We start from the raw sequence: 24,038 nt of genomic DNA on the forward strand, positions 1-24,038 counted from the left end.
ATTAAGATATATATATATATATATTTAGCTAGCACAGCTTTTCAATGCTGGATTGAAAATGAATCGAAATGGATCGAAAAAAATGAATTGGTTTTTAAGACTAACTAATATTTAATGCGCCGAAACGACATTAGTTTCCGACTCACCTAATATATATATGCACTATGTGCGCATGTGTGTGCTAGTCTGGTCAAAAAGGATTTCTTTCGGAAAATAAATGAAAAAAAATTTTGAGAATAAAGTTATTTTTTATTTATTTATTTAAAAAAAACATATATTAGTTAATATTGAATTTGAGAGAAATCCTGAATATGCTCGCATCCTGGTTAACCAATACGGTAGCATTGTACTATTATAAAGAGTAAAAACTTTGCAGACCTCTGGTCTAGAGAAGGTAAAGGGATGATTAGCTCTCCATGTTCTTTCTCATAGAACTTCCATCTTTCTATCAATACATGGTGAAATTGATATTACATTGAGACCTAGAACTTTTAATTCCTGTTTTCTAACAATTCTCAAGACGAAAAATAAAATTGCAAAACCAAGAAAGACAGCTAAGGAAAAAAAGTCATTAGAAAGACATCAGGGGCCATTTTGGCCTTTCTCGTTTTTAATAGCTCTGTAATTCAAAAAATAACTTACTATAAGTATTTCTGAATTTTGATAATGTGATCCAATTTAAAAGTCTATTTAATCATTCATATGGTGTTATTCTTATAGAAACGTAAATATAGAACCTTATACCTAGAATAAGGATTAGTACAATACATGGAATAAAGCCTTAGGAGCAAGAGTAACTCTTAGACATTTTGGTATGCATACCATAACCCCAGGTAAGTTAGGGTAAAAGTAAGTACCCAAACCTACAAGCTACCTACATTTAGTTAGTATAAGGTGAATCAGTTTCATTAAAAAAGCTCGAATATTTCATTATACCTTCAATTATTATTTACAGCGAAAAAAAAAACTCAATTATCTCAGAAAATAATGTATAGTTCATAAGTTAGTGTTCCGTTAAATCAAATATTTCCTTTAATCAAATCGAATAAAATACTAACGAATTTTGATGATCCGAGCCCTCTAATATAATTTTTATTAAATTAGTTATGATTATATTTTGACATTTTGAAAGTCTAATTGATCTACACTACGGTAATTAGCGTCCTCGAAATACTAAAAAACTGATAGCGAAATTTTTAAAAGAACATTCGAAAACTCAGCTTTTTAGCCTTTTTCAGAAAATTATTTCTGTTAGAGAATCCCTGTGAGGGACCTGTGTTCTAAGAACATTAATTTCAGGTAAATAACTCATTTAGTTTTCGAATATTCGTATAGATATTTTACTACCAGTTTTTTCAGTTTTTTGAGGATCCTGGCTAGCCTAATCTACACTTAAATAATCTGAGAAGGACCAGACTGGCCACTTTAGACTTTTAAGGCACAAAGCGATGTTTGCTCTTTCTAGTGTTAAAGACGCTTAGCTTTTTTAATATAAACATTTTTTATCGTATTACAATTGAAGAACATGTCCTTAAAAGGACACTTCGACATTAAATTGCTCCTAAAATTGCTTCAAACTAAGCTCTACGCAAATTTCCATATTTTCTTTAGATAACGACACAATGCACAGAAACATTTTATTTTCAACTTAGAAATAGGACCAGGAAAGTCAGGCTGGTAGGATGTCGGACCCATCTCCAAAAGGTCGTGTGTTCGATCCCCGCCTGCTTAAGTATCCCCGCGTGCAAAATGGTGACTGTGCTCGCTAAATTTGGTGGGGTCACAAAGTCCTCCAAGATCCCACAGCATATCAATACCTCTAAGGGATGTACTGAATCGGAGATTTATCGTGCTCCAGTTCAGGTCAAAATTGTGATCTGCAGATGGATGGTGTGTAAATGCGCTATTCCTGTAAAACGGGATATGACGTATGTATGTCGTCTCCGGGTCATCCTCAGGGATGTTTCCCAGGCCCTCGCCAACAGTCTCTTATGCAAATTAAATGAGATGGAAGTAAAAACTACCTAAGTACCCTACATTGAAATCATAATTTTTTTAACCAAAAAAGGCTCTTGTAAGCAGTTCGAAAATATGACGTATCAGTATTTTGCCCCAATCCTTCCAATTTAAAAGTTCGAAAATATTTATTCTTTAAATATGTGTATTTATTCTTAAATAAACGCTAAGTAGTTTCCAGAATATTTTAACATTATCCCATTAAAAGTTTATAACCTTTAACAATTTTCATTCCCAGGGCTCCAAATTACAATTAAAAGGTCGTAAAATGTACATTCGACTAATTTAAATACCTGTACATTTATACCTAAATATACTCTCGCTGCATTCAGAATATTATAATTCCCTTACATCTCTTGCACATTGTTTCTAAATTTCTCAAAACACCACAATAATCAAGTTAAAAGCATCTGTTGCCACCGCACCACGACTAATATTTTGAGTGACGGCTTTCTAGGGAATTCATTAATTCACTGGACTCTGTTGAATAACTGCTCATTTACTGTTTGATTCATATTGGAAAATGAAGATAAATTCTCAACTGAGATTGAGATATGGATAAGAATTTCTATTTTGAAACAGGAGAAAATAAATTATTTATTATTTTAAATCATTAATTTGAATTTAAGGACATTCATCTCTAGGGTTTATGGAATATTACTTCTAATTATTTTTCATGTTTATATTTTTGATTCATATTGGAAAATGAAGATAAATTCTCAGCTAAAATTGAGGTAAGGATAGGAACTTTTATTCTGATTTTTTGTTGTTGTTGGTTTACGTCTCACTAGGGCAGCACAATGGGCTATTGGCGACGGTCTGGGAAATATCCCTGAGAGTGATCTGAAGACATGCCACCACAATTTTGATCCTCCCCAAAGGGCATGGCTCCCCTGCCCGCTGACCTACGCTCGAAGTCGAGCACTTTACAGTAAAACAGTTTAACGAAGACCGATACCGCACACCATCGGTCCCTTTGCAGGCTGATCAAAGTAGTCACCCACCCACACACTGACCATAGCCAGTGATGCTTGACTTCGGTATTCTATTGTGAACCGTGTCTTGACGATCAGTCCACTGCGGGTCCTCTCTATTTTGAAACAGGAGAAAATAAATTACTTATTATTTTAAGTTAATAATTTGAATTTAAAACCATTCATCTCTAGAGTTGCATTTGCTCACTAGAATTTAATGGAATATATCTTCTAGTCATTTTTTCATGTTTAAATTTTCGGTATTAGGTTGGGTTCCCTCATAACTATTTATTTATTTAGTAAATATCGGGTTGTTTGGAAAGTAATTTCTTTTTTTCCCAAAAGAGGATAAATAATCTTTTTTCACATGCAACTTCACACTTAAGCCGCATGATGATTATATGGGGCCCCTGTAACCAAGGGGTTAGATACTCAGACTCCGGTCCCGAGGGTTGGGGGTTTGATTCTCGACTCTGCTAAGACTAGCCAAGTACATGTGATATACCTGCTAGTAAAATCTGTGAAGCCAAAAATCCTGTGATCAGTCGTTGAGGGTATAGGGATCTGGAGAAAATTTCCTTTCACTTCAGATCTATGTCTAAATTGAGAAAGTTCTCTTACGAAAGAGTGGTACCATCTGTCCGAGGGACTCTGAGCCAAATCGTACTTTCGCCTTTGCGGTGCTCTCTTGTCAAGCGAAAGGCAAACATTTCTGACTTATTTGGCAAGGCTAATGGCTAGCGAGCTTTGGCTTTCTTAAATATCATTGAAATAGATCAACAACAACATCAAATATTTTGACAGCTGTTATATCAGCTTGTGAAAAAGTTTGATTGGTCCTATGCAGTAGTTTTTGGGGGTGCCCATTCAAATATGGAGATTGAAAAGCAGTAAATTCGGTATATTTTACATTTTTTCTGTCGAAAAAGTAAAAATGCTGATCAAGCAAGAAAAATTACCCGATGTGTATGAAGACACATTCAATTCTAACTAGTCCAAAACTAGTTTTCATTATTTTGATCCGGTAAAATTTTAATAAGGTGCATGATCATTTGAAAAACCTATGGTTTACTCTTAAATCTCTTAAATTTCGGCATATTTGTACTTCATGTTCTTACGGAAAGAAATTTGTACCGTTGCGTTGTTATCTGTGATTTGTTGCTCAAGAGGTAAAAAATTTTCGATTTTTAAGGCGCAACATCTTTGGGAGCTAGAAATAGGTTGTCTACAGCAATTTTCTGGTATCTAAAAAATTTTTAGATGGTAAAATCTTTACTTGAAATAAGGAGATTAAAAATCACCTTGGAACAGTTTTTTACCAAGAACAAAAACTTTATTCACTGGGAGACATCGCTTTAGCGAGAAAAAAGGATAGAAGATAATGGACCAGAATGAGCAAATATTTATTCACTATTCACTACGAAAAATTGCCTTTCATTTTCATGAAGAAAAAAAATTAAGCTGCTTTCCGAAAAACCCAATAAAAACGTGTTTTGACAGCGTTTTTGGACTGCAACACCTAATCGTCTTCAGTGTTTGAAGTTAATTATTTTACACTGCCATAATCCCATGATTTCATCCCACACATTTATGCATGGGATTGATTTATATATTTCTCAAAAATATTTTGTACCAATTTAAGTATACAAAATTTGAAAATACAAAAATTATTTTTTTATATTCATAAAAAGCCGACCGGCCTGTGTAGAGGCAGGGAACTGTCCTTGCATCAGAAAGGTTCTGGGTTCGAATCCCTGGTAAGGCATGGATGTTTCTTTCTCTCTATCTGTGTTCTATGTCCTTTCTCCTTTGTTTATGAATGTGTGAATGTGACCCACCCTATAAACAGGTTGTGGTAGTGTGACGTGGGCGACGCTGCTCCACCGCCGTGGCTCCGCCACCGGTGTCCACTGGGTAATGAAAAGAGAGTTAGCAGTTCTGGCACTTTCTGTGGCCAATGGACAGTAGTTCCAAGTGCCCGCCATTAAAAAAATATTTATAAAAAAATTCTCTAGAAAATTATAATTTCTGAATTCGTCTCTAACGTTGCATCGCCTACAGTTTTGCAACAGACAGCACTTTTTTTCTATTGCGTGAGTTTTTTAACAAATCTTAGATACCTTTATTTCGCTGATTTCAAATCTGCAATCAGTTTCAAAAATGACATTTTAGACTGTTTATACTCAAAATGTTTAAATTTAAAAGCGATACACATAACAGAGGGTAGCATAAATAGTGCAATGAAATTCTAGGGGAGGGGAGAGGCGCACCATCAGAATTAAAATTGCGTAGTTTCCCATATCCGAAAATGTCATTATACGCCACAAGGGACCCTTCTCTATTATGAACTGTTTCTTCTTTTGCTTCTTAACAGGTCATAGTAAAGAGCTATTAGCCGCATACTATGACATTTCCGTGCATGGTTTCTATGCAATTTCAATCTTTATGGTGTACCTTAAATCCCCCAGAAGTTTTTCACAACTGTACTGACCCCCTGTTGTATATCACGTTTTTAAACTATATAGATATAGATTGAAGACTTCGATATGATTAAAATAAAGATTAAAGATTTTTGATAGGATTTCGATAAAATATTGATTTTTTTAAAGGACATTTTCAATTTCATTAAAGAAAATCTGTATCTTTGGGATCAAAACTAATTTCAAATTTTGAATCCCCACTCCCGAATAACTAACATCAAGTATTTGTATAAATTCATCGAAAAATTTGTTCCCTAATGAAATTTATTTCAACACATGATTATAGTTACAAATTTAATAATTATTAATAAAATTATACTAATTCCTACTTTAAAAATCATTATTAATTCGAGAATGGTAAAAAACTTAAAAAACTATCATTTAAAAATTTCATGAATCTCTTCTTTATAAACATATTCTATTAATATAATGTAATTCATTTTCTTTTAATTCTTTAATGTTTACAAATAAAGTAAACTACTTCATTACTTAAATAAGGAACTAATTAAACTCTAAATTCAAATACATCTTTACTGTTCATCATATTCCACTAAAATTATACTCTTATTTTAATACTTAGATAAAAACCATTTTCTGTTAAGAAAAAATAAATTTTAGTATACGTATATTTTATGCATTTAAATATTAGCGTGTTAGAGAAAAGAAAAGTTCGACTGATTAAAAAGAAACCAGACACAATAAATATTTAAAACGTAAGCCCAAGAAAAATATCTACTTATTTAATCGATGTAATTGCCAGAAGTATCAAATTAATGCAGTCAGCATACGAACAATCTCCTAATGCTTTATGCATTTGAAAAATTAATAAAGAATGAAAGTAATGCATGGTATCAACTTCATGATAAATAGGTAATAAAGTTATTTTGTGTCGAAACATTGAAAAGGATAATTACCTAATGAACCATTAAGGTGGTTATGATCATGGGAAAATGTTGTATTTCACAGATGGTTAATTTAGTTTTACGAACGATAGGGAAAAGAGTAAACTGTTTTAGCTTACATGACTTCCATATCAGTGGATTGAATCACTTTATTTTGAATATCTTATGGATGATTAGTTTTCAACGTGAGTGTTTTTTCGCAGAAACGATTCTAGAAATATGTAAATATTTAAAAGCAGCTAAGGGTTTTTGACTTTCACAATAAAAAATTTATATCATTCCCCTCTTTCGATTTAATAGTCTTCAAAACGATATGTGCAAAGGAAAAGTTCCAGATATGAGAAATTCTTTCTTAAATATAAGATTCAACATAACATTTATGTTGTTCATTATTTTTACATCTCAATAACTGGTCTTAATAACAGGCCAACATAAAATAACTGGTCACAGCAGAAGTTATTCAGCGTAATATTTTTGGAGGTTTACCGTACAGAAAGAGTAACCTACCACTATATGTTGTTAGTCAACCATGTTTTCTGTCAATGGGATCATGGAGGTTATGACTCAACAATTTCGAGATCAATGCCGTGCTGGTTCCTCTGTGATCAGCATTGCTCACCAGTTATTCTGATTTCTTTAGCAAACTGGTCTCCCATAAATCTAAAACTGAAGTGGCTTTAAACTGCCACCGAGTATAGAACTATTATCCTTTACAATAGCAGCTCAGTGCATGAATCTCAGTGCAAGTCAGTGCATGCATGGCCGTCATGGCTCATGTATTTACAGTCCGCAAAGTTAGATCCGTTCTTTTCTTTGAGCACTGTATTTAAATGTTAACAGCATGTTTATTGAATAAAAAAAAATATTTCCAACTTTACCATTTCCAACTTCAGAAATTGTTTTGACATGGTTTGTCATCAGACCCCTCGTTTCTGTTAAATGATAATGATAACATAATAGCCGAGAAAATGATAGCAGAAATAATGGTAATAGAGTTAAACAGTTAGATTTATATCCATGTAAAATAATAATGATAGATATAATGATGACATAAGAATAGCAGAGAAAGTGATAACAGAATTAATGGTAATAGAGTTAAACAGTTAGATTCACATCCATGTTAAATAATAATGATAGATATAATGATAACATAATAATACCAGAGAAAGTGATAACAGAATTAATGGTAATAGAGTTAAACAGTTAGATTCACATCCATGTTAAATAATAATGATAGATATAATGATAACATAATAATAGCAGAGAAAATTATAACAGAAATAATAATAATAGAGTTAAACAGTTAGATTTATATCCATGTTACATAATAATGATAGATATAATGATGACATAAGAATAGCAGAGAAAGTGATAACAGAATTAATGGTAATAGAGTTAAACAGTTAGATTTACATCCATGTTAAATAATAATGATAGATATAATGATAACATAATAATACCAGAGAAAATGATAACAGAAATAATGGTAATGGAGTTAAACAGTTCGATTTACATCCATAGATGGAATTTTTAAACAAGATTAAACTCCTTATCATAATTCTAAAAATATAAAGATTGCTTTTTCAAATACAAAATGGTTGTGTTAGATTAACCGTGAAACTTTTTAGATCTTAAATCCATGGAGAATCGAAGAGTCTCCGCCAACAAGGATTAGAAAAATGGTTCACAAAACATCAATTAAGCAAAAATATTTTCAAAACTTCATTATACATTGATCTAAATATGATATAGGAATGAATAAATTTTGATAACTGTAATAGCTGGATAGAATTTAAGCCAAGAAACTCGTTCTGAGTTAAAAGACATAATAGTAAATATTAATTAAGAGTAATATGTATTTATATTTCCAATTAATGATGTTGTTTTTAAATATCTATTTGATTAAAAGAATACACTTTCTGTATCACAGAACTTTTCTGTTCAAGAAATATTAAATTCATTATAGGTTTGCCATTTTTATTAAATAGCTGAATAATGTTACTTTTATTAAAAAATGTGTAAAAATGTTTTGCATTTGTTATTTATTTCTTAGACTGATTAACTGATGGCACAGAAAGTAATTTTTTGAAACTTTATAGATTTATAGACTGACACCTTTCTACGCTTTTTGTAAAAATTTATTCTAATAGTAGCAAAGTTTATGTTTTAATGCACTTTTTCTTTATTCGTTTAAACTTATTTTCCACGCCACTACACATAAAAGGCCTAAAAGTTTATATGCAACGCCACTTTGTTTCAGTTTTTTCATGGGGAGACTTCTAAAATATGGGCAAAAAACGCTCAAAAGTTTAGTTTTGAAGTGTATAAATATTTTACAAAATATCACTTTATAAAATATTTTACAAAAGGCGTAGTTGTTTTGCAGACCTGAAAATACATTTATTATCTTAGCTTATGTTGAGTACTTGCTTTATTTAGTATAGTAGCATATAAGTATTCGATATTAATTTATTAAACCATAAAGTGAAAGAAATTTCAGTGTGATTTTCTTTATTCCATCTCTTTGGGGAAGAAAAAAAACTTTCTTATCTTTATTAAGTTTGCTTTTCTTCCTTAAATAAATGCTGAGATTTCGTCTTTATTTGATAATGTTCTGTAATTACTCTATTAGCAGACAAAATCAATAAGAATTAGATCTAAAGGGTATTCATTATTATTACCTAAAAATAGCTCTCATAAAATTCGTATTTTTTGAATAACATGAAATAAACTTATATGATTTTTATCACGTTTTGCATCTTTTGTACATATTTTAACGCATGTTTTTTTTATAAAGCATTGTTATTTTCCAATGAAGTTTCATCGTTTAACTTTGGTTTTGTAAATTAAGTTAAATTAAAATCATGGAAATATTGATTCAGATAATTCTTACGATTCCCTATGCTCTAGTAAGGAAAATATATACGATAGCAGAAATGAAAAATTCAGTCAATTTTTCAATAAATTTTCAAGAAAACAAACATCGATGCGTCAAATTCTTATCTGAAGCCCCTTAGGCTACCCTTAAGTTACACGGTTTGTTTCATGTGCTATTTTAAGTCACAAATACTTCAATATTTGCTGAACTGCTTGTTTCAATTTGGTATAGATTTGTAAGTCTCTTATATAATGGTTCTATTTTTTTAAAAATAAACCAAATATTTTTTATCAAATCTTTAAATTGCGCATTATGGTTTCAAAATTAAAGAAAATATTTTTTTTAAATATCTCATGTTTTAATCTAAACATAACGTCATGTATAATAAATTCTACTCACCATTGTCAAATAGAAATAATTGTTTTAAAATAAGTATATTTTTCAGAGGTATCCCTGCCAGAAATATAGATAGATAAAGAATAGTTCCACCATTTCCTATTTACAGGTATTCTATAAGGTTGAAATCTGGGAATTATGGGGCCCTCTCAACAATCTTAACCCTCAATCCAATCCTTTACCAGATGCATGGTATGGGGCACTATAATGTTGAAAGTGCTCTTCGTAAATAAAATAAATTACAGAATTTTAGGACGTACTTGGTCAACATCTATTTTTAAATATAAGATCTTATTTAAACTAAATAAAGATCGCATGGCGTTATAGTTGACTTCTAATAGCAAAGCTATGATGCAATTACTGATTTGCATAAGACTGGTAAGTAGTCGTATGAAAGTGGCTAGTCAGAGTATGCAAATGAAGTGTAATTGAATTATGCTTAAATTACATTCATTAAGACACAAAAAAAGCTTCGTGTATGAAAAATATTATTTTATTTAAGAAGTAAAATGGTACATATCTGCAACATAAGCCAAATCAAAGGACAAATCATTTAGTTGAACGCTAGTTCTTTTATGACTTTTGTTTTATTTTTATTTTATTTATAAAACTTGCGATGTTAATCCATCATAAAAACGTATAATTAATCTCAAATAGAATATTTTCAAATGGAATATGCACTCTATAACAAAAAAATCGACCCAGTAAGACGGGCAAAATCGACGCTCGATCAGGCTGGAATGATGCCGACTGGGGACGTATAGTCTTTAGCGACGAATCCCGCTTCCAACTGTGTCCTGACGATCATCGAAGACGTGTTTGGAGACGCACAGGGCAGAGGGGGGATCCTGCCTTCACTATTGCACGCCACACCGGCCCTCAACAAGGCATTATGGTCTGGGGTGCCATTTCCTTTGACAGCCGGACCCCTTTGGTCGTCATTAGAGGTACACTTACTGCACAGCGGTACGTCGACGACATCCTAAGACCTGTTTTGCTACCGTTCCTTTTGCAGCGCCCTGGGCTGGTTTTTCAGCAGGACAATGCCAGACCACATACGGCACGTGTTGCTATGAACTGTCTGCAAGCTTGTCAAACTCTTCCTTGGCCTGCCAGATCACCAGATCTCTCTCCCATCGAGCATGTCTGGGATATGATGGGAAGGCGATTGCATCTGGCACGGAATGTTGATGACCTCGTTCGACAATTGGATCGAATTTGGCAGGAAATACCGCAAGAGACCATCCGGGAGCTTTATCGGTCTATGCCACGCCGTGTGGCAGCTTGTATCCAGGCTAGAGGCGGGTCAACACCTTATTGAACTTGTTACTGTAACTCTGCAATAAATTAGTCAATTGTTCTGAAATTTTAATCATTTACTATTCCATACATTGTCTTCCTATCCACCAATTTTCGTTCCAATCGGACATTTCCTTCTTGGTGCGTCGATTTTTTTGTTATAGAGTGTATTAAGTCGAATTTATCAATAACAGTTTCAAGTTTTAAAAAAATAATAAAAGAAATAAAAAAAGAAATTGAAAAAAACTGGCTTGGTTTCTCAACAAAAAGCCTCTTAATTTAATTTTATTGATATCTTTAAAAAATTGAAAATAGCTGAAAAATATGCACCACAGTCTTAATGAACAAAAATATTTATTGAAATGCCTGGTCGAAAATCGGTTCAGCTAATTATCTAACCACCTAATCAAAATAAAATGGTAACAGATGCTTTATTTTGTTTTACTTAATTGTTTTTCATGAAAATATTTTTTACAAGAAAATTGCACAATTTCTAACCTCAGAACAAAAACATCATCACAGTAACAAATCAATTGCAAATATTTTTCCTAAGTTAACCTCTCTATCTTAAAGCGAACTAATCATGACATTTAGTTTAATAAAATAATGTTGATCTTTGAGAGAAACATAATTAAATTATCATAACGTATCAAAATTACTCATTTGAATAAACAACAAAATCTCAAATGGATGAATGTTATGAAGATTCTCTTTTGAAATGAACGATACAGGGCAACAAATATAAAACAAATTTAAAATAAAAAAGCTAGTCTAGATAGAAGCTTTTAAGACGATGCATTAAGCTGTCTTTTTAATACCCCATCAATGAAATGCCCATTTTTGACTGTCGTAAACACCATTAATGTCACTAAAATCTATCTCTGTCAAACCTAGTCTAATGTTACTATGGTTACAACATTCGAGAATGCATTTTTTTTTATTATTCTATTCGAGAGGGATTAACCCGGGTGCACATCTGCCAGCCTCCCTTGTTGTTTCTTCCGCAAGGCATTGTTATCGAAATGAAATATTAGTAATGAAATGGAAGATTAGATGCGGTTTTATTATGAAATAAAATGAATTTCTCTTGCTATTTCCCGACAAAGTAAAGGTCCAATCTATCAATATTCAGTAATTTAGTTCAATAATAACAGTTGACTTATAATGAGAAAAGTTACAATGGCTATTCTAATATAAAAATAGAATAAGCTAATTATATATTCTATTTATTAATTCCGATGATTTGCATTGTATTAATTTTATCGGTATATTGTTATATTTCCTTTCATATATTGCGCATGAAAATAAATTGCAAAAGTATTCATAGAACGAATACGATACAATAAATAATAGAGGAAGGAATACTAATGATGCATACTAATATACTTTAATTTATTCTCTTTGTTTGGGATGATTATCTTACGATAAATATTGAATTTTGTAGAATGTATGTTACTTGAAATAAATGTAAGTTTATATGTACTAAATCACATAATGTTACTTAAAATTTAATTTCGATATTTCAACTGTTTATTGAGTAAATTTTTTTGTCGTTTTGCTAAATTCAACAAGTCGAAATATATTTTTTGCTTAAAGAGGTAGAATCTGCTTTCAGAAGAAAAAACTTGACTGAAATTTTTACACGTTTCGAAATATCTTCTGAAATTGTTTAACTCTTTGATGCAGAACTTTTATTAAACACATTTTTCATACTTTTTGACATTATTTTTGATTAATGTAGATCAAAATAAGTGAAAATGTTATATTTAGCATTTTAATAGTATATGGTTATGAAATACAGCATGAAGCATCGATGTTTTGTTTTTGTTTTTTTTGCGTTAAATGTAAAATATTCCAAAAACGACTCCCTTCCGAATAATAATTTTTTTTACTTTGCACTTATTTGCAATTATTTAGATCTCAGAGTTTTACAAAATAATGCTGATCATAAGGAGAAACTCAATTAAACTATCAAAATTACTCGTCTGAACAAACATTGAAATCTTAAATTCTCATTTTTGCTACAACTGACATGAAGATTATCATTTCAATTGAACTTTACAGGGCAACAAATGAAAAAAAAATTTAAAGTCTAGATAGAAGCTTCTAAGACAATAAATTAAGCTAACTTTTTTATATCCCATCAATAAAATGACCCATTTTTGACTGTCGTAAACACCATTAATGTCACTAAAATCTATCTTTGTCAAAACTAGTCTAATGTTGCTATGGTTAAAACATTCGAGAAACCATTTTTTCTTATGATTCTATCCGAGATGGATTAACCCTGGTATACATCTGACAGCCACCCTTGTTGTTTCTCCTGCAAGGCGTTGTTATTAAAATAAATATTAGTAATGAAATGGACGATTAAATGCTGTTTTATTATGAAATTAAATTATCTTCTCTTGATATTTCCCGACAAAGTAAAGGTCCAATCTATCAATATTCAATAATTTATTTCAATAATAACTGTTGACTTGAAATAAGAAAAATTGCATTGGCTACTCTAATATACAAAAAGAATAAGCTTGTTATGTATTCTGTTTATTAACTGTGATGATTTGCATTGCTTTAATATCATCGGTATATTGGAATATTTTCTTTTATATATTGCTCATGAAAATTCATTGCAAAAATATTCATAAAAAGAATACGGTACAATAAATAGTAAAGGAAGGAATACTAATGATGCATACTAATACGATTTAATTTATTTTCTTTGTTGGAAATGATTATCTAATAATATGCATCGAATTTTATGGAATGTGTGGGAGTTGAAATAAAATGTATTTTTATTTGCCCTAAAGAATGCATTGCAAATTAAAGGTTGGTTTCGATATTTCGACAGTTTATTGAGTAAATTAAATTTTTTTTTCGGTCGTTTTGTGTTAAATTTTGCAAATCTAAATATATTTTTGTGCATTAGAATGCGTTTTCAAAAGAAAAAATGAAAGTAAATTTTTTTAATGTATCGAAACATTTTCAAAATTTTTTTAGAAATATTCGAATCCATTAATTTTTAAATTAACCCATCAAATTAGCTCTCAAAAATCTATCTGATTCAGATATTGGTTCCAAACCACTTTTTTTGCTTGCAAGCTAATGTAATTAGGCTTATAAAAACTTAATGCATAATTCTAATCAATTCAATGTGCTAATTTTTGATGAAATCATCTCTAAATTATTGAAGAGTAAAATTATTGTTTTAATGATAAAAATTATTTATCTTTTATAAATATTATATATAGATTAAAAGCCTCTGCAGTTAATAATTGATATCAACTTTGTTGTGTATATCGTTCTTAGTCTTTTTGCAAATGAATAACTTAGCTAGAAGATTAAGCCTTTCAAGCACACTAAACACCTTCATAATATCAGCCATTTAGAATGAAGAATGATTACAAGCTGTAAAAAATTTTCATTTATAGTTACGCCAAAATAATGACAACTATCTGGCACCTAAGTGGTGTTCAACGAGACCAAAACCCAAGGATAGTTCCTGGTGCTGTGACCACGTCGAATGTTCTTTTACACTACTTTGAATAAAGTTAGCAACCACTATATTTGCTATTTATTAACACAGAAATTTATAATTATAGTAAGAGTTTGTGACATGAGTTAGTAAATCAAAACATATGCGTAGCAGAGAGAATGTTAAGAGGAATTCAAACTAGGCTTAATAGAGTAAGAGCGTATTGAAATCATACATTCTAAAATTATTTAAACAGCTTACAGAGACTGAAAATTTAGTTATAAATGTCTTCATCACACAACTAAAATCATACACTGTAAAAAGTTTTGGTGTATCTAGCAATTTCTGGTATTGAGGTAAACTAAATACATTTTTAAGTACAGAATTACAGTAATTGTTCCAAAAGAAAATTTTTTTTTTTACTGCAGGCACTGAAGTTTCGTTCTTCCCCTCGGAAGACACCGGAAGTGTTGCTCATTTATCGTTGCTCAAAGGGCACCTGTAAATCAAAATCACGGAGGTGAATAATATTACCCGCACCACACTGCCACAGATACCCGTTTATAAGGTGGGCCCCATTTACACATCATACAACAGAGAACAGAGAGAGAGAGAAACATTCATGCCCGGGGTGGGATTCGAACCCGATTGTCATTGGCTTCACAGTCAGGCACGCTGACCGCCATCGATTTCATCGGTGCAAAAAATTGGATAAAATTGACAAAATAATGATTGGGTAAAAGAATTAGTGCGAATATATTACTAAAAATCAGCTTGTTTTTAAACGAATTATTTTTTAAATGAAGCCATTAAGTTAATACTAATTCACGTGACAATACGTGTTGCCGGTAAAGGAATAAGCAAAAAATGAATAAATAAATAGATAAGACTATAACAGAGATAGATAAGACTACAATCGAAATGAAAACCAAGGAAATGAAAACCAACATTGAAAATAGCAGCAAGTACTTGCCAACTCTTTATAGATTGTTAACTATTACAAACTAAATTAAAACACACCAACATTGGAGTTTTCATAAGCGAAAATATTTTACGTATGGTGTACAAGAGAGTGATCTTGATGTAAAAATTTGCATTTTCTGTGCTTAAAGCTTTCACACACCCTTTGAATTGCACACAGTAAAAAGTTAGGGCGTGCAGTTGCCACCATTTTTTATGTTGAAGTAACCAAAATTTTATTGCAGTGCATGAAGTCACTTTTTTCTTAAACTTTTCATTGTTATAGTTTAAATTATTCATTTTTTACTGACAACACATATTTTCATGCACACTAGAATTAATTTTTGTTTTCATTGCATAAATATTTCGTTAAAAAGCAAGCACATTTTTAGTAATATATTTGCACTAATTCATTAAACAATTGTTATTTTGACAATTTTATATAAATTTTTGCCCGATAACTACAATTCTATACTAAAAAATGCATTGAATTTTCTTCACTATCAATAAAGGTGGCAACTATGCACCAAAATTAGTTACATTGTACAATTAAAAGTAAGAACAGTTTGTTCAGGATTATTCACCTACTATTTATTAAAATAAAAATGGTTGATAAATTAAACATATCAAGAAAAAATTAAGATGAACTCGAAATAGGCTTAACAGAACAGCAGTAATAGAAATCAAATAGTATAAAATTATAACTTACAAAATACAAATGCAAATAAAATAGTTAATTCATTTTGTGACTGCGAACTTTTGTTCTGTTTTTGCCAGCAGAGTGCAAGACAAGGACAAATACACATCAATTTGAACTCGAATGTAAACAATCTGTTGACGATATTCAAAGTATGCCAAATTTGGCGTGTTAGGATGCGAGAATATTTCATGAATGGTAAATAAGTGTGTGAGTTTTGTGTAAGCATTCGCATCTTACATTCTCTTCAAATTATTTATGAACACTCAATTTAAGTTAAAACAAAGTATTCCTTCACATAATTTAATGAATTGTTCAACCTTAAATTCGTAGAGATATTACATCATTGTTTTTATAGTGTATGTACGATTCATTTATTTAAACACATAATATCTAAAAATATACGTTTACATTGGTAAAAAAAATAATAATTAATTCAACCAAATCATCGAACTATAGGTCATTTTTAGATATTAAAAACATTAAACGGCAAATATCCAAATTGTCATAAAAGCCATTAAAGTTGCAGCGTTATTCTTTCGGAAGATCAATATGCCAATATGTCTTTATGCCTTTATACAAACATGGTTATCTTTTCTTTCTTCTTAAGATCAAAAATATTTTTCTTTCATTCATTCTTTCTCTCGAAATGAGAATGGGAATTATTTGTCCCATGACTCCTCTATCATTTTATTTATTTCATAGTAATATCGATTCCTTGAACAAATGAAACAATAACTGAGATAGCATAATTCTTGATACTTGAAGAGCTTAACAGAAGAACATGCTTAGTAAATTTTTAAAAACAGTTTGTTTTCCGGTTAAAGAACATGCCATAGTCAACTACTAAAACGCATTGAACATTCGTTAAATGAAGTTTCAACGGTAAAAGATGTTTTTCCTGTTTCATGATATTTTTCATTTATCCATAGCCCTTACTAATTCTTACAGATTAAAGAACAAAAAACAAATTTTTAGTTCATTATTAAATATAAGGAACAGAAACAAAACACAATTTATATTTCATAATTCTTTCAGAAGCCGTATGCATATTCTAGGACTACTTTTTTCAAATGTAATACACACCACTACTCTGAAAAATTTTAATGTATCTTAACAACAAAAATTTTGGCAATTACTCTACACTAAATTGTTGTAGTAAAACGCCATAATCTTTTTTCTAGTATACCATTACACCTACTGTCTTTTATACTATTTGGTGTGATGTAGCCGCTAACATTTGTTTTATTTAATAACGTTTAAATTTATAATTACAATAAGATAAGATGCATATAAGAGTCAGTAATAATATTTTTACAGCAGAATATAAAGTAAGAATCCTCCATTTAGAATGCATAGATACATTAATTCTTAAAATAAAGTTAGTTTGTAAATCAAACATGAATGCAGCATAGAGAGAATATTTTATTTTATTTCATAACCGTCGTTGAACAGCCGACCCAATTTCATGGGTTTACGACTACTTACGTTCAACTCCGTAGCCTTGCAATTTTGAACCAATCCAGAAGACAAGGAAACTCCTGGATCAGTACCCCCAGAGGTATTGATTTGTTGTGGGAACATGGAGGACTTTGAGACTCGACAGATTTAACGTGCATCAGTCACCATTTACTACACGGGGAGTCTTCGGCCGGCGAGGATCGAACCCACGACCTCTTGGATATGGGCCCAGCGCCCTACCGACCAGGCTATCCCGGCCAACCAAAATTATTTTATTTTATTTTATAACCGTCGTTGAACAGCCGACCCAATTTCATGGGTTTACGACTACTAATGTTCAACTCCGTAGCCTTGTAATTTTGAACCCAATCCAGAAGACAAGGGAACTCCTGGATCGAGTATTCGGAGAAATTTGCCTTCGTGGAGGACTTTCTGGCGGAGCTAACCCGCATTTGCGTTATATGGAGAGGAAGACCACAAGAACCTCCCACGGTTAGCCTGACTGCAAGGGGACTCTAACCCATGATCTGTCTACCACTGAGGATATTTCACGTCAGCACTGTGGTCGGTGCAAGCCGGATGCGGAATTCGTTTCGACAGGGATTCGAACACGGTTCGCTGCGTTGGAAGGCGAACGCTCTATCCCCTGAGCCATCGCGACTCATCGCGGCTATTAAAATAAATTCAAACTAGGCCTAACGGAACGGAAGCGGATAAGAATTGCACATTATAAAATCAGTTAATACAGTTTTCAGAGTTCACCTAAAGTAAGAATCCCTAATTTATAATTCATAAAATAAAGATAATTAGTTTGTAAATCAAACATACGCGTAGAACAGAGAGAATGTTAAAACATATTCGAACTAGGCTTAACAAAACGGAAGCGGATAGAAATTACACATTATAAAATCAGTTAATACAGTTCTCTGAGATTTAAAAATTAAAATATAATTATCGTTATTACACAACTAAAAATATACTAATATATTTACGGCAATTTCTGCTTGTGTTAATGAATAACAGTGTTGAAAACAACAACAAAATCTCGTCACGTCATTCCAGATTGTAAACAAACTACTCGCGATATTCTACTTTACATTTCTTGAATTTTGGACCTTCAACGTTCGCCAACATTAATGCTTTTGGGAGTGAAAATAAGTCTCGTATGGTGGGAAAGCATAAGATTTTGGTGTAAGATTAATCAATTTTAAGTGTTTTGATTTAAATTTACACTCTTTAAATCGCATATGAAGTCTGGAATTTGGGTTAACCTGGAATAATGTGTTGCTTTACATAATTTTTCGGGTTTTTCAATATCATATTCGGAGTTTTTATATCATATTTTCAATATCATACTCGGAGCTCCACAGTTTTCATAATGTAGAAATGTCAAGCAATTTTAGCTCTAAACTTTCCATCCTCTTGTAGAAACCATTACTATTTATGTAATATTGAGTTGAACTATGTTTCTGTACTTAGAATGTACTGTCTACGATCATATTTGCTAATGGGATAAGTTGGTTTGTCTAAAGTACGAAATTTCCAGTGTAATCGAAGGTGAATTTGAATTTTTAATTTCTTTTTAGTGAAACGGCATTCATTTTTGCCGTTGGTTTACTATCTCGAGAGTGAACGTTAACCCACAGGATCATTTAAACTATTGTTTTCCATAAGGCTAACTGCAAAAGAATCATTTCCACTTCATTTAAATCCCATCACTTGAAAATCACAATCCCACTGTAGACTGATCTTGAGACATGGTTCTTAATAAATCACTGATGTCAAGTATCCTGGGGAACCAGTGTGGGACCACATTGATCAGCCTGCGAAGAGCCAAAGAGTGTACGGTATTGGTCCTCATTAAACTATCGTAAATTGCTCGCAGGCCATCGGGCTACAAAAAAGAAGGAAGCTTCCCTTCTGTGGAGCATATAAATTGTGTTGCCATGCCTCAGGGATTTTACCCACACCGTCATTAATAGCCCTTTGTGTAACTCTAGTGCGACGTAAATTAAGTAGATTCCACTACTACTCAAAATCACCCTCTGAAAATTATCTGTAGCGCTTCTGCTTTTAAGCGCATGCTCAATTTTTACACTACTTTTTTCAATATAACACTTTTTAACCACTTCTCCGTACATAAGCAGACAAAACACGTGACCGAGCCAGCGAGTTAAAGCTCTTAAACAAAGCTTCTCTAATTACCTATCAAAACAGAGTGGGGTTTTTATTTCAGAATAACGACGATATTAAAGAAATCATAATAACAATTGCAGCTGCTCTTGAATTTTCTCGTGATACGAACTAAACTATAGCCCGAATCCCAATTTATATGATTAATCACTTAGAGTTGGCCTTCTATTTTCGGTTTCACTTTTACCTTCTTTTTTATTTTTCTAAATGAAAGTTGGTGTTCGTTTGCCCAATCAGATAATTTCCTATGAATCTAATAAACAGCAGGAAGCTAACTAAATTCAATTTAAACTTTATAAATGTTACATTCCCTAATGTAGTATAACTTTGACAGAAATATTATGTCATCGAGATTTTTTATAAAAACAATAACTTGTTTCCAAAAAGTATTGACAGTTTGAGGAAGTTAATAGAGTTATATTTGTCGCAATCTTTTTGTTTACAAAACGCGCCTCGTAAAATAAAATAAAAAACACGCGGTCTAACCCTACGCGAGTTAATATCGACGCAAGGAATATTACATAATTGAGATTTCTTGATAACTTCCTTTCACAAAGCTTTGATTTTTTTAGAAAATTATAACGATTCATTAACAAAAACTGCTTTTTTAATATAATAAAATCTTCTTTGTCGATCCTCTCACACATTTCTTCTACCATATCATTTTTCTCAAAACTGAGTATATTCTGTTTCAATTTTGAATACAAGGGGTTTTCAAGTTAGACTATCATTCGTTTCAGGGCTATTTTGACACATTTTTGCTCAATTTTGAGAACATTTTCTTACAATGTAGCCAAAATCCTAAAAAAGTTGAATACAGTGCCTCAACTTTAAAGATGGGAAAATGAAACAAGTAGCATCATGAAAGATTTATTTGGGATTTTTTCTTTTAAGACGTTCACGCCGAGGTGACCCACCGGTGGGTCACGCTGGATTGTCTCATCGGGCGGAGCACCGGAATAAAAACTGGTAACAAATAAATTTCATTTTTTTTGTTTTTTTTCTGGGAATAATAAAAATCCATAACTACCAAATGTTTTTAAAAGATGCAATTTTTATATTGAATTGCTTCTTCGCCATGATACATTTCCTTACAGTGAATTGTTATTGTTGAGAATAGATTAATTCCTCCCGAATATTATCTAATATTGAAATAGTTCTTCTACCAGTATTTTCTCTTTTCCGTCCCGCTTTCAGGCGCAACGCCCGACGTGAACATGTTAAATCGGATTTATTAATTTAATTTAATAAAAGANTTAACACGTTCACGCCGGGGTGACCCACCGGTGGGTCACGCTAGATTGTCTCATCGGGCGGAGCACCGGAGTAAAAACTGATAACAAATAAATTTCTTTTTTTTTCTGGGAATAATAAGAATCCATAACTACCAAATGTTTTTAAAAGATGCAATTTTTATATTGAATTGCTTCTTCGCCATGATACATTTCCTTACAGTGAATTGTTATTGTTGAGAATAGATTAACTCCTCCCGAATATTATCTAATATTGAAATAGTTCTTCTACCAGTATTTTCTCTTTTCCGTCCCGCTTTCAGGCGCAACGCCCGACGTGAACATGTTAAATCGGATTTATTAATTTAATTTAATAAAAGATATAAATATATTAACTTTAAAATTACGTATATTCTTTGATTTGTAAATCCCCTTGTACAATTCCCCTATCTAGAAATGTCAGTTTCTACAAATAAATATTTCATTACAAAACGTTTTTTTTTAAAAATTATTTCCATATATATACCCGGTTTTATCTGACCAGACAAGGTGCAAGCATAATTTCAAAAATAATAATTTAACTTTCAGCTTAAAATGGAGCCTTTTTCGTTCTAAATATTTATTTTTGAACTAAAAGGCTAATTTATCATTCAAATAAAACTTAAAAAAAAGAAGAAAGCTTAAATACCCGGTTTTCTTTAGTTTTCTCCTGCCTCATTTCATAGATTTTTTTACAAAGTTCCTGTAACTTTTTAAAAACATAACTGACTTACCTTATGGTAGAGGTGAAGCTACAAGTATTTAATGCTTCTAGAAAAAAACTACAACTCCTTAATTCAAACATTCATGTTTCTATTTTTAGTTCACCTTCAAAATAAATCTACGATTCATTTTCAACATATACGATAACCATATAATGACCACGTTACCTTTGAAGTAACATCCTTATTAAATATTCTCTTTCTACTTCTGTGTCAGCGTTAAAATCCTTCACGCCTGAGGGATACTAAAATCTTCATAACAAAAACCTAATAAAAATCCTCCATCATAGAAATAAAAAGGATAGCAAGCACTTGATAAACTAGTGCTCTTTTAACGCTACTTAACCATGCCATTAAGAGTAACTATAAAAGATGAACTTGAATTCTCTCTTAGGAGGTATAAACTCTTTTTATTCTCACTAGAACATGTGATACTTTTTTGCTATCACCAGGACGTGGCTTCGTATCTAATTGATAAATAGAGTGCTTGATTTAGATTTTATCTGGTTAGGTATTTAAAAGTATAGTAATGTAGTTTTTGTAGTTGATGACTCGTATTTTATATACAGAGTGATGTATTGTTGTGCAAATGAATGAAAAAAACCTTTAATTGATGAAAATAAAAATACTTCATTGCTACTGACTGATTAATCAGTTCGTGTAATAGACTTGTAATATGAGTCAGTTCGTGTAATATGAAGTATTTTAACGTCGTTTAAACTTAATGTAAATAAAGTATCCTTAATATACTGAAGAATATTTATTAAAAAGAATTAAAACAGTATAAATACATTAGGTGAGCGTGATTTATCAAGTTCTTGCATTTCAATAAATATGTTGATTATGGAGGAAAACCCAATATTTTTAAGTAAATTTAAGATGTTTATGTTTGTGGTACTGCCATCTGGCAGAAAATTTTAAAACTTGTAAGTAACCTATTTGGAATGTCTGGAAGCAATATTAAGAAACAATAAGAGTTAAACATGTCTTTTAATCGTATTAAGACATATCATTAGGAGTAACTGTAAAAGATCAAGTTGAAATCTCTCTTAGAAAGTATGAACTCCTTTTACTGTCACAACATGTGATACACCGACCGGCCTGTGTAGGGGGCAGGGAGCTGTCCTTGCATCAGAAAAGTCCTGGGTTCGAATCCCGGGCAAGGCGTGGATGTTTCTTTCTCTCTGTGTTTTCTATGTGACCCGCCCTATAAACGGGTTGTGATTGTGTGAATGGCGTGGCAGAAGTCGAATTCTTGGCCATAGATGGCGCCACTGAAAAACAGGAACAATCGCACCCCCACTGCCTAAACAGGCATACGACAAAAAAAAATATGTGATACTTTCTTGTTATCACCAGGATGTGGCTTTGTATCGAATTAATTGAGAAATAGAGTGCTTGATTTAGATTTCATCTGGTTCGATGTTTAAAAACATAGTAATGTAGTTTCTATAATTGATGACTCATATTTCCGTAATTGATGACTCATCATCATGCATTAGTATGAAGCAATTTTATTGATGAAAAAAAATCATTGCTATTAACTAGCATATCAGTTATTTTGATAGTGTCGATATATAGATATCAAATAACTTATTAGTAAAATATTGTAACCTCCCTTAAATATATTTTAAATTAAATACGCTTAATATATTTAATGTTATTTATTACAAAAAAAAACTAAATACATCATGCAACCGCGTGTCATAAAGTACATTCCCAGAAATATGAAGAAGGTCCTTGAGATAAATTTTAAAAACAAAATTATCTTCATGAGAAATACTCTCTAGGCGAATAAAATATAAATTCAAAATTTTCCAATCGTTCCGGAGAGCATTTATGGGAAAAAATCTAATATTTCCTAAGCAAGCAATAAGATGTTTCCGTGTATACTGCTGCTATATATTTTATTTTATATTATAACCGTCGTTGAACAGCCGACCCAATTTCATGGGCTTATGACTACTAATGTTCAACTTCGTAGCCTCGTAATTTTGAACCCAATCCAGAAGATAAGAGAACTCCTGGATCATGTATTGGGAGAAATTTGCCTTCGTGAAATGGAGGAAGGGGAGAAGATGGAGGGAAAGGAGGAATAGAGGGAAATGGAGAGGAAGATCATAAGAACCTGCCATGGTTAGCCTGACGGCAAGGGGACTCTAATCCATGATCCGTCTACCACTGAGGATATTTCACATCAGCACTGTGGTCGGTATAAGCCGGATGTGGAATTCGTATTGACTGGGATTCGAACCCGGTACGGCTCATTGGAAGGCGAATGCTCTATCCATCTGAGCCATCGCGGCTCACTGCT

Source organism: Parasteatoda tepidariorum, chromosome X2 (genome assembly GCF_043381705.1).
Source record: "Parasteatoda tepidariorum isolate YZ-2023 chromosome X2, CAS_Ptep_4.0, whole genome shotgun sequence".
NCBI lineage: Eukaryota > Metazoa > Arthropoda > Arachnida > Araneae > Theridiidae > Parasteatoda > Parasteatoda tepidariorum.